The sequence below is a fragment of the Schistocerca piceifrons genome, chromosome 1, assembly GCF_021461385.2.
Source record: "Schistocerca piceifrons isolate TAMUIC-IGC-003096 chromosome 1, iqSchPice1.1, whole genome shotgun sequence".
NCBI classification, from domain to species: Eukaryota; Metazoa; Arthropoda; class Insecta; order Orthoptera; family Acrididae; genus Schistocerca; species Schistocerca piceifrons.
In genome coordinates this window covers 792,626,113-792,638,434 of record NC_060138.1, presented here as the reverse complement: position 1 = coordinate 792,638,434, position 12,322 = coordinate 792,626,113, and positions in this window count along the sequence as shown.

Genomic DNA, 12,322 nt, shown 5'->3' with positions numbered 1-12,322 from the left:
TAAGGAGGAGAAATGCGTACCATCACGTTTCCGACTTTGATAAAGGTCGGATTGTAGCCTATCGCGATTGCGGTTTATCGTATCGCGACATTGCTGCTCGCGTTGGTCGAGATCCAATGACTGTTAACTGAATATGGAATCGGTGGGTTCAGGAGGGTAATACGGAACGCCGTGCTGGATCCCAACGGCCTCGTACCACTAGCAGTCGAGATGACAGGCATCTTATCCGCATGGCTGTAACGGATCGTGCAGCCACGTCTCAATCCCTGAGTCAACAGATGGGGACGTTTGCAAGACAAAAACCATCTACACGAACAGTTTGACGACGTTTGCAGCAGCATGAACTATCGGCTCGGAGACCACGGCTGCGGTTACCCTTGACGCTGAATCACAGACAGGGGCGGCCGCGATGGTGTACTCAACGACCAACCTGAGTGCACGAATGGCAAAACGTCATTTTTTCGAATGAATCCAGGTTCTGTTGACAGCATGGTCGTAGCCGCGTTTGGCGACATCGCGGTGAACACACATTGGACGCGTGTATTCGTCATCGCCATACTGACGTATCACCTGGCGCGAAGGTACGGGGTGCCACTGATTACACGTCTCGGTCACCTCTTGTTCGCATTGGCGGCACTTTGAACAGTGGGCGTTTCATTTCACATGTGTTACCACCCGTGGCTCTACCCTTCACTCGATCCCTGCGAAACCCTACATTTCAGCAGGATAATCCACGACCGCATGTTGCAGGTCCTGTACTGGCCTTTCTGGATACAGAAAATGTTCGACTGCTCCCCTGGCCAGCACATTCTCCAGATCTCTCACAAACTGAGAACGTCTGGTCAATGGTAGCCGAGCAACTGGCTCGTCACAATACGCCAGTCACTACTCTTCATGAACTATGGCATCGTGTTGAAGCTGCATCGGCAGCTGTACCTGTACACGCCATCCAAGCTCTGTTTGACTCAATGCCCAAGCGGTGGTTGTTCTGGGTACTGTTTTCTCAGGATCTATGCACCCAAATTGCGTGAAAATGTAATCACGTGTCAGTTCTAGTATATTATATTTGTCCAATGAATACCCGTTTATCATTTGCATTTCTTCTTGGTGTAGCAATTGTATTGGACAGTAGTGAATGACTGAAATAGGCAGGTGGCCATCGGCATTGGACATTGGCACAGTGGTAGAGTGTTACATGGTCTGATGAATTCCGATACCTTCATCATGCCGACGGGAGAGAGCGAATCCATCGTCTTCCAGGGAACAACTCCTTGACACCTGTAGTGCGGGATGGAGACAAGCTGGGAACAGCTCCATGATGGCCAAGGTCTATCGTACACTGATTGCAGACCACTTATACCCCTTCATGACGATCATGTCTCCCTACGGCAGTGGCATTTTCAGCAAGATAATGCGCCATGTCACAAGGCCAGGAGCGTGTTGAAGTGGTTCGAGTAACACAGTGGTGAGTTACAATTGATGTGCTGGCCTCCCAACTGGCCAGATCTGAACTCAGTCCAAGACATGTGGGATGTGTCTGAACGTGGCGTCAGAGCCCATTGGCCCCTCCCTAGAATTTACGGGAATAGGTGACTTGTGTGTGCAGATGTGGTGTCAGCTCTCTCCAGCGACCTACCAATGCCTCATTGCCTCCATGCCACGACGCGTCGCCGCTGTTATCCTTGCCAAAGGTGGACATACCGACTACTAGGTAAGTGATGATAATGCTCTAGCAGATCTGTATAATTATAAGTAGATGTAACCCACTGCCATTAATTTAAAGGCTGGAGCAGCTATTACGGCGGGATTGTTATTCATAGCTGTATCTGCACTGCAGTTAGTTTAGTGTAGCATATACGTATAATTTTAATTAATATTGTGTTTATACAGGTTGCTGGTGAGGAGGGAAGTTAGTTATTAGTATTTTATTAATGATCTCATTCATAAGCAGCCATATCACAGTCATCACAGTCGCTCAAGAAAGTCATAATTAAGCTTTACTCGTTTAATCAGAATCGGACGATGACTCTCCTTGTCCGCAGCCTCGATGATTCGAAGCGATCTGCAATCCTGTCTAAATAAAATGTCTTGGTTTTCTTGCGCTGCGTAGTCAGTCGGGAAACCTCAGATCAAGCGGAAAGTTTGGTTTGATAGAGTTTAATTATCCGATCAAATAATGAAGCTCTTGGATCTAATTATTGCAGGTTCGTTTCCAATTCAACGGAAGTTCCCTTCTGATTACCAACGAAACGACACCTCCGTGCAAATTTACAATTAGAGAATACATATATAATGAATTTCCTTACACACCTTTGATGTAAATGCTCAGTATATATTCCCTTGATTAGCATACAATGTATTTCCAATCTCTTTCTTCCAGTAACCTCGATAGCAAAATTACAATTATCCAATGCGGCTATCGGCACGGAGAAGATCCTAGAAGTCCCCTCAACACGCACCAGAGAGAATATTACAAAGAGTAATTATGCTCTCATGGATAATTAGTAGAATATAAAGAGATATTACATACGTAAGAATACCATTAAAAAAGCGCCATAAAATCGCACCAAAATAAAGAAAGGTCTTTACTGTTTTGATATTGTGACGGACGAGTGGATATTGTGAAATGTGCAATGGAACCGATAATACAGTTGTGTTTGGTAGAAAGCCGGAAACGGCTTGTGCAGACTGTTAAGCTGGTTTATTGCTGCTTCGTCGTTTTCCGCGCAAGAAAGTCTCGTCGCTGGCTGGAACGGCGCCAGCAGGGCGCCGTAGAAGTCTGTTTTCCGGAAAACACCATAAATTGAGATACTCTGCTTGAATTACGAAAGGTAGTATGTCGACTTTTATTTATACTTCGAGGAGGTCGTGCGTCTGAACACCGGCAAACAAGCGCAGTGGGACCGTAGAGAAGAGGCACCGAGTGGGTTTGGGAGCTTAATAGCTTTGCTCCCAGTTGCCTCTATCTGGGTCATACATTTGCAGCGAGCCTGCAATTCGTTTACCTGAAGGTCCTTCGTCCGCCTCTTCCGTCCGCCTCAGTCGCTTCCGTTCAATGCTTACTTCTTTCGGTCAGTAAACTTAATATCTGATATGCCTCGTATTATTCATTAAACTATTTGCGCAGTAAAAATTTATAATTTTAGTATTTCTGCAACGGAATCAATAAAAAGAATTCTGAAAGAACGATCATAACAAGTCCGATATGAAAAATCGGGTTTGCACTTATGGTGCTCCTTTGACTGGTATTTCTTTTCCGAAGTGAAGTTGTGGACACACATCTCACCCATACTAACAAATAAGTGGGCAGTATGCGTTGAATTCCTTTTTAAAAACGGTGCATACATCGGTCAGAAATAAGTGTTTTCTCGCAGAACATACACTCCTGGAAATTGAAATAAGAACATCGTGAATTCATTGTCCCAGGAAGGGGAAACTTTATTGACACATTCCTGGGGTCAGATACATCACATGATCACACTGACAGAACCACAGGCACATAGACACAGGCAACAGAGCATGCACAATGTCGGCACTAGTACAGTGTATATCCACCTTTCGCAGCAATGCAGGCTGCTATTCTCCCATGGAGACGATCGTAGAGATGCTGGATGTAGTCCTGTGGAACGGCTTGCCATGCCATTTCCACCTGGCGCCTCAGTTGGACCAGCGTTCGTGCTGGACGTGCAGACCGCGTGAGACGACGCTTCATCCAGTCCCAAACATGCTCAATGGGGGACAGATCCGGAGATCTTGCTGGCCAGGGTAGTTGACTTACACCTTCTAGAGCACGTTGGGTGGCACGGGATACATGCGGACGTGCATTGTCCTGTTGGAACAGCAAGTTCCCTTGCCCGTCTAGGAATGGTAGAACGATGGGTTCGATGACGGTTTGGATGTACCGTGCACTATTCAGTGTCCCCTCGACGATCACCAGTGGTGTACGGCCAGTGTAGGAGATCGCTCCCCACACCATGATGCCGGGTGTTGGCCCTGTGTGCCTCGGTCGTATGCAGTCCTGATTGTGACGCTCACCTGCATGGCGCCAAACACGCATACGACCATCATTGGCACCAAGGCAGAAGCGACTCTCATCGCTGAAGACGACACGTCTCCATTCGTCCCTCCATTCACGCCTGTCGCGACACCACTGGAGGCGGGCTGCACGATGTTGGGGCGTGAGCGGAAGACGGCCTAACGGTGTGCGGGACCGTAGCCCAGCTTCATGGAGACGGTTGCGAATGGTCCTCGCCGATACCCCAGGAGCAACAGTGTCCCTAATTTGCTGGGAAGTGGCGGTGCGGTCCCCTACGGCACTGCGTAGGATCCTACGGTCTTGGCGTGCATCCGTGCGTCGCTGCGGTCTGGTCCCAGGTCGACGGGCACGTGCACCTTCCGCCGACCACTGGCGACAACATCGATGTACTGTGGAGACCTCACGCCCCACGTGTTGAGCAATTCGGCGGTACGTCCACCCGGCCTCGCGCATGCCCACTATACGCCCTCGCTCAAAGTCCGTCAACTGCACATACGGTTCACGTCCACGCTGTCGCGGCATGCTACCAGTGTTAAAGACTGCGATGGAGCTCCGTATGCCACGGCAAACTGGCTGACACTGACGGCGGCGGTGGACAAATGCTGCGCAGCTAGCGCCATTCGACGGCCAACACCGCGGTTCCTGGTGTGTCCGCTGTGCCGTGCGTGTGATCATTGCTTGTACAGCCCTCTCGCAGTGTCCGGAGCAAGTATGGTGGGTCTGACACACCGGTGTCAATGTGTTCTTTTTTCCATTTCCAGGAGTGTACAATACAATACAATATCGAGTTGCAGTTTTAGAACGCCTTTCAAGAAGATAGTATTCGAGAAAATGACTCTTTTGAATTCAGTTATCCATCCCCAACTGTTCAAAATACCAATTTTGTATGAATTTTTGTTGATGATGGCATAGTTTACCCATTTCACTAAAATACTCATATATCCGTCAACATTTCGAATTAATAAGACTGTTTTACAAATTAAGTACACGCATATTATGGTATAGGACAATTCATGAGCAGGTTAAGCTTCCATGAGTTCTAGCTCACTGTTTACAACCATTCTATCCAGTTAACTATCACAGTCTAAAACGATGGAAATCCTACAAAAATCCTCCAGTAGACTAAAACTATTGTCCGCCTGAACATCGGTAATGCATCTCTCCTCTGTACTCCGCAGCCACAAAGCTATTTATCCAACCTAAACCCTCGCGTGCTAATGTAGTCTAAATTTCCACTCTACCAAATTTCTACCACGCCATCCAATTTCTCGAACGCCGCGCTCTCCGTCCTGACTTCCGTATTCGTCTACCATCTTCCAATTTATTAGTTTTCCCTTTCTCTTCTACCACATTCAACACCTTGGAATTTCGCACACATATCGCAAACCGACATCAATATCTACATCAACACGACAACTCTGCAGTTCACATTTAAGGGCTTGGGAAATGGTTCATCGAACCACTTTCACACTATTTCTCTACGTTCCACTCTCCAATAACGCGAGGGAAAAACGAACGCTTAAATCTTTCCGTGCTAGATCTGATTTATTTATTACGATGATCATTTTCCCCCAGGTGATGTCAACAAAAGAGTCTCGCATTCGGAAGAGAAAATTGGAGATTGAAATATCGTGAAAGGATCTCTCCGCAACGAAAAAGTCTGTTTTAATTATTGCCACCCCTACTCCGTGTCTTTCTCTCTGCTCTTTCGCGATAATACGAATCGAGCTGCCCTTCTTTGAACTTTTTCCATCCACCCTGTCTCTCCTATCTGCTATCGATCTCATACCGCACAGCAGCACTCTAACAGAAAACGAACGAAAGAAGCTTAGGCAGTCTCTTTAGTAAACTTGTTGCCTCTTCTGAATGTTCTGCTAATAGAAAGTACTCTTTGACTTCTCCACAACATTATCTATGTGATCGTCCCAATTTATGTTGTAAGTAATTGTAATCCCAAGGAATTTAGTTGAATTGAATTGTCTGACTCGTCGTGTAGCCTAAATTTAACGAATTCGTTTTAGTACTCCAGCGGTTGACCTCAGACTTTCTTTTGCTTACAGTCAATTTCCACTTTTTGCACCATACAAATATCTTATCTAAGTCATTTTTCTGTCGCTTTAGATCTTCTAATGACTTTACCAGAGTGTATAAATGACAGCTTCATCTCCAAACAATGTAAGACTGCATCTCAGATTGTCTGCTAAATCATTTATATAGATTAGGAATAGCAGAGGACCTATAACATTTTCTTGGGGAAAGCCAGATATTGTAAGAATACTCAACAAATGTAATTTAGCCACGAAGAAGCGGAGTACAAGTCCGTCGTTCGACTGATTGTGAAATATTAATTGTTAGTGGGGTATCCTAATTAGGCAAGATTAATAGAGGATGCAGAGAGTTTTATGGAGACACACATCAGACTCCAGCAGGATACGCCACAAGTAAGTCGTTGTGTCCCGCGGAACTGTTTACTATTGAAGTGCCGAGAGTGAAAGTTCCAAGGAAAGCTAGGTAAAATGCTGTCTCCTCCTGCAAGTGTGTCAAGTACTGCCCAGGACAGGAAAAATCAAAGAAATAAGATCTCAAACAAATTTCACGTTTTCCCCTCACACCTTCCGCGAGAGAAACAGGAAAGGGAGGAACAATGTTACCGAAAATACCCTCGACCGTTCACCGTAAGGTGGCTTGCTAAATGTGTATGCATATGTAGACTCGTTGAGAAGATGGGCATCTGTGTAGAGAAAATTCTGCCATTTTAGTAGGAACTTCGAAATGAGCAGCCGTACCTTTTTTTCCAGTCGTATTGACCATCTAGGATCACGTTAGCAACTTCAGTTCCTCTTCTTCCTTTGTTGTTGTTTCCTATTTTTCCAGTATTCACTCATTTTCTACCCATGAAGTCTCGTCCTTTCTTCTGTCCATGTTGTTCCCTATATTTTATTTCTTCTGCTTTGAAAGCCTTTCGAATTTAGTATTTTATTTTTAAAACAATTTCTTTCTGCTGTTTCTGATTCTTTGATGTTCCTTTCTAGATCTTTCCTTACTTTTGTAAACCATGCTATTGTCGATTTCTTCTTCCAGAAATTTAGGAGTATTTGTTTTGTTAGTATATTTCTATCTATTCGGTAGAGGTGTTCGAAAAAGTCTAATCTTCGTTTGGAAATTATTTCAGATATTTTCTCTATATTTTTGTAGATCTTCTAATTACTTCTTATTTTCCAACCACCTGCAGTTTTTACTGCACCCATTATTTTTCTAATAATCCTTCTTTCCAGTCCCACTAGTTTGTCCATCTTATAGTTCATCGTTAGGCATTCAGATCCATATAAACATTCTGGTCGTACCACTGTGGTGCAGTGTTTTGGTTTTTTTCTAGATATACAGTAAATTTCTTGTTGTAAATATTTGGTTAAACCATATGCTCTTTCCATTTTGTTAATTCTCACATCTATTACAAATTTTTCTAGTCCATTCTGTTGTACAGTTTCTCCAAGATAATTAACTTTATTTTCTCGTTCTATTTTACCTATTTGTGTTTCTATGAGTTTTGGCGCGTTTTTTATATTTGTCATGAATATTGTTTTTTCCTCTGAAATTTTGAGACCCGTTCTGTTTGCTATTTTTTCCAGAGGTTTATTTGAATAACTGCTTCTGTTAAGTTTTCTGAAAGTACTGCAAAATCATCTGCAAAAGCCAAGCAGTTTACTTTAATTGCATTTGTTTTCCTTCCCAGAGTTATTGGTTCAATTTTGTGACTTTTTAGCTGCAAATTCCAGATCCCTACAATTTTTTCTACAACACAGTTAAACAGTAAAGGTGATAAACCATCACCTAGACCAACACCAGATTTTATTTCAAATGGATGAGATACTTCTCCCATAAATTTGACTTAGATATTGCATCTGTTAGTGTTTCACGAATTATATTAAGATAATTCTGACTTAACACCAAATTCTCTAATGACCTTATCTATTGTTTCTCTGTCTATACAATCAAACACTTTCTTGAAATCAATAAATGACTCTATTATTGGTTTGCTGGTTAACATTCTATGACGAGTTATTGACTTTATGTTAAAAATTTGTTCTGCACAGGATCTTCCCTTCCCAAAACCATCCTGATATTCTCCCAGTTGTTTGTCTAAAGTATCTACCACTCTGTTCAAGAAAATTTTTGATAATATTTTGTATGCCACTGGCAGAAGTGACGCTCCTCTGTTTGTCTCCATTTTTATGTAGTGGGTGGATTAATGCTGTTTTCCATTCAACTGGAATCTTTTCAGTTTTCCAAATGTCCTCAAAAAGCAGCTGTATATCCCTTATGATTTTTGATTCTGATCACTTCAAAAATTCTACTGTAATGGAGTCTTCACCACTTGCTTTATTGTTTTTGAGTGTTCTGATAGCTTCATGAATTTCTAACTCTGTTGGTGGGAAATCTTCCTCTAGATTTTGGAGTGTCACTGGAAATTCTAATTTATCTGTTGGAACTGGACAGTTTAACAGCTTTTCAAAAAAATCCGCTAAAGTTTCACAATTTTCTTTGTTATTTAATCCCATTTTGTCATTTCCATCTTTGAAACAAATATTTGGTGCGTCATATCATTTAAGTATGTGTTTAAAAGTTTGGTAAAAATTTCTAGTATTATTTTTGGTGAAATTTTCTTCTATTTTAATAAGCGTAGAATTTTCAAAGTTTCTTTTGATGTTCCGAATTATTTTTGATGTGTTTTTGGTCTGAATTGTTCAGGGTCTTCCTCTTTTTTCGAACATCTCCATTTTCTCCATTTTTGAGCTCTTTGTATTAGTGCTTCTCCACACTCCTCATTCCACCATGTTTTCTTTTGATTCTTGGCCAATTACAAAGTTTTCTCTGCTGCTTGAGTTATTTGCATCTGGGATTCAGGTCAATCACCTTCCTTACTTGTCTCAATTTCTTCTCTAAATTTTTCTATATTTACTTTTGTAATATTAGCCGTAGTTGTGTTATATCTGATCACTTTCTTGGTCGCCCTTTTTGTTTTAAATGGAAGAAATTTTATTTTAATCTTAGTGAGATAATGATCTGGATCGAATTCCCCATTTATGACAAATGTAAATACCATAAAATAACGTATGGTACTAACTGAAATAATGGAAAACATGCCGATTAGTATCATACGTTGTTTCATTGTATTTACATTTGCCCTTTTCTCGCACCTAAATTGTCGGAAGGACACCGAGCAGTCTAGACTGAAGTGAAATGGTCAATAGACTGTTGAGCTGAATCATAGCAGCAGCGATCAGCAGCATTCACACGCTCTGACTTTACAAAACATCCAGACGGTGAGTCCGGCAAACGAAAAGTCATACTCTGTCTGCATATGAAACGTTTGCCAATTCGACCGCTCGTCTTGTGAAGCTTGTGGTAATAATACAAACGGTAAATGACGCAGTTTCCTGACCGACTCAAAGTTCGATGAACAATTTCTACTCAAGCTCTCATAAGACGAAAAAATACATTATTCACGTGAAAGTTTCTCAATGCAGAAACCGTTAATCTGCAACAGGTTGACACTGATAATTTATATTGAAAAACTTTAAGATCAATTTACCCATAGCTAAGATCTGTTTGTAAAGAGCATATTTTTCATACGTGTTGTTTTGTGCGTAGAAGAAGTTTGCACATTCAGGTACAATTAAGATAATCTTCGCCTTCCAGTCCCAAGCATTTACTTACAAGAAAATGGAATTACTCTGATTCTGTCACTCATAGTCTTTTTAAACGTGTATATGATCCATTTGTGGCGGATATCTTTATGTCGATATCCCTCCACACTATGAAAAATGACCTAAGCTATTTGCAGAGTAATGTGAGCATTACCACATACTGTATTTCTGTGTTTTCTTTAATTTCTTCGCAGTACTTGCGATTTTTTTTATCTGTCTTCGAATTTCACATTCTGTCTGAGCATCTCAGATAAAGCACGTTCCTATTAGCAAAAATCGTACCTGGAACACTCCAGATCGTTTTTCAAACTCTTTATGTCAGAATTAGAATCTGGACTTATTTATGCCAAATTTTAAAAAAATCACACATTGTTTTCAGAAAAGGTTTACTTGCTATCGCCAGTCTGCTTTTCATTTTCACTCTACCCTTACTATCATCAGTTTTTTTCCGAAAAAACTTTTAGTATCTCATTTAATTCCCTCAGCATCATCTGATTTCATTCGATTAAATTCCGTTCCCCTCTTTTTACTTTCTCTGACGGTCATCTTATAGCCTCTTTTCAAGTCGCTATCCATTCCACTCAATTGCTCTTCCAAGTCTGCTACCCTCTCCGAAACAATTACAGCAAGTCTCAAATTTGTTATTTTATCTCGATAAAATTAATTTCAGTTTCTACCTCTTCAATTCGCTATCCATTTCAGTGAATTGCTCTTGCAAGTCCTCTGTTCTCTCCGAAACAATTACAGGAAATGTGAAATTTGTTATTACCTGTAGATAAACTTTATTTCCTCTTCTGTATATGTCCTTGCTTTCCCTTACTGCTTGACTGCATTGTGGGTAGCCAGAAAGGCTACAACGCGTCCCACTCCCTTCTCAGTTAGTCTCTTTCCTTTCATTGTCCTTGCAACCACAAGCGTAATCGTTGCCATAAATTCATCTACGTCACTTTGCTGTAACTAGAAACTTACGGTTACGCACTGTGTCAAGTATTTTGTGCACTGATCGTTCTTGATACATGAACTCTTATGCTGAACTCTAACTTAGCCACTTTCTGCTAAGTGCTTATGGTGTGTTAAACGGCAGCTTCCAGGCTGTTGCCGATAGGTGGCACCATCTCCGCGGCTGTCTGGCAAACTACGAAGAGGAGCGAACGGATCCCCGCCTCTGTGTTGTAAACATAATGGCATACGGAGAGAAATGAAAAACGAAAAATGTGGCGCAAACATTTTAAGCACAAGGATTTGTAAACGATTAATTTCAGCTTTCTAGATAATCATGCCCAGATTACTCTGGCGGAAACTGTCAGAGTTTTTTGGACGAAATTGATCGCCATCTGTACTTTGCCATCGGTTTACTAAAGGATGAATTTCATATTCAGGAAAATATAACTTTCATAAATACTGCTCCTTCTACATCTACATCTAAATCTACATTTATACTCCGCAAGCCACCCAACGGTGTGTGGCGGAGGGCACTTTACGTGCCACTGTCATTACCTCCCTTTCCTGTTCCAGTCGCGTATGGTTCGCGGGAAGAACGACTGTCTGAAAGCCTCCGTGCGCGCTCTAATCTCTCTAATTTTACATTCATGATCTCCTCGGGAGGTATAAGTAGGGGGAAGCAATATATTCGATACCTCATCCAGAAACGCACCCTCTCGAAACCTGGCGAGCAAGCTACACCGCGATGCAGAGCGCCTTTCTTACAGAGTCTGCCACTAGAGTTTGTTAAACATCTCCGTAACGCTATCACGGTTACTAAATAACCCTGTGACGAAACGCACCGCTCTTCTTTGGATCTTCTCTATCTCCTCCGTCAACCCGATCTGGTACGGATCCCACACTGATGAGCAATACTCAAGTATAGGTCGAACGAGTGTTTTGTAAGCCACCTCCTTTGTTGATGGACTACATTTTCTAAGGACTCTCCCAATGAATCTCAACCTGGTACCCGCCTTACCAACAATTAATTTTATATGATCATTCCACTTCAAATCGTTCCGCACGCATACTCCCAGATATTTTACAGAAGTAACTGCTACCAGTGTTTGTTCCGCTATCATATAATCATACAATAAAGGATCGTTCTGTCTATGTATTCGCAATACATTACATTTGTCTATGTTAAGGGTCAGTTGCCACTCCCTGCACCAAGTGCCTATCCGCTGCAGATCTTCCTGCATTTCGCTACAATTTTCTAATGCTGCAACTTCTCTGTATACTACAGCATCATCCGCGAAAAGCCGCATGGGACTTCCGACACTATCTACTAGGTCATTTATATATATTGTGAAAAGCAATGGTCCCATAACACTTCCCTGTGGCACGCCAGAGGTTACTTTAACGTCTGTAGACGTCTCTCCATTGATAACAACATGCTGTGTTCTGTTTGCTAAAAACTCTTCAATCCAGCCACACAGCTGGTCTGATATTCCGTAGGCTCTTACTTTGTTTATCAGGCGACAGTGCGGAACTGTATCGAACACCTTCCGGAAGTCAAGAAAAATAACATCTACCTGGGAGCCTGTATCTAATATTTTCTGGGTCTCATGAACAAGTAAAGCGAGTTGGGTCTCAC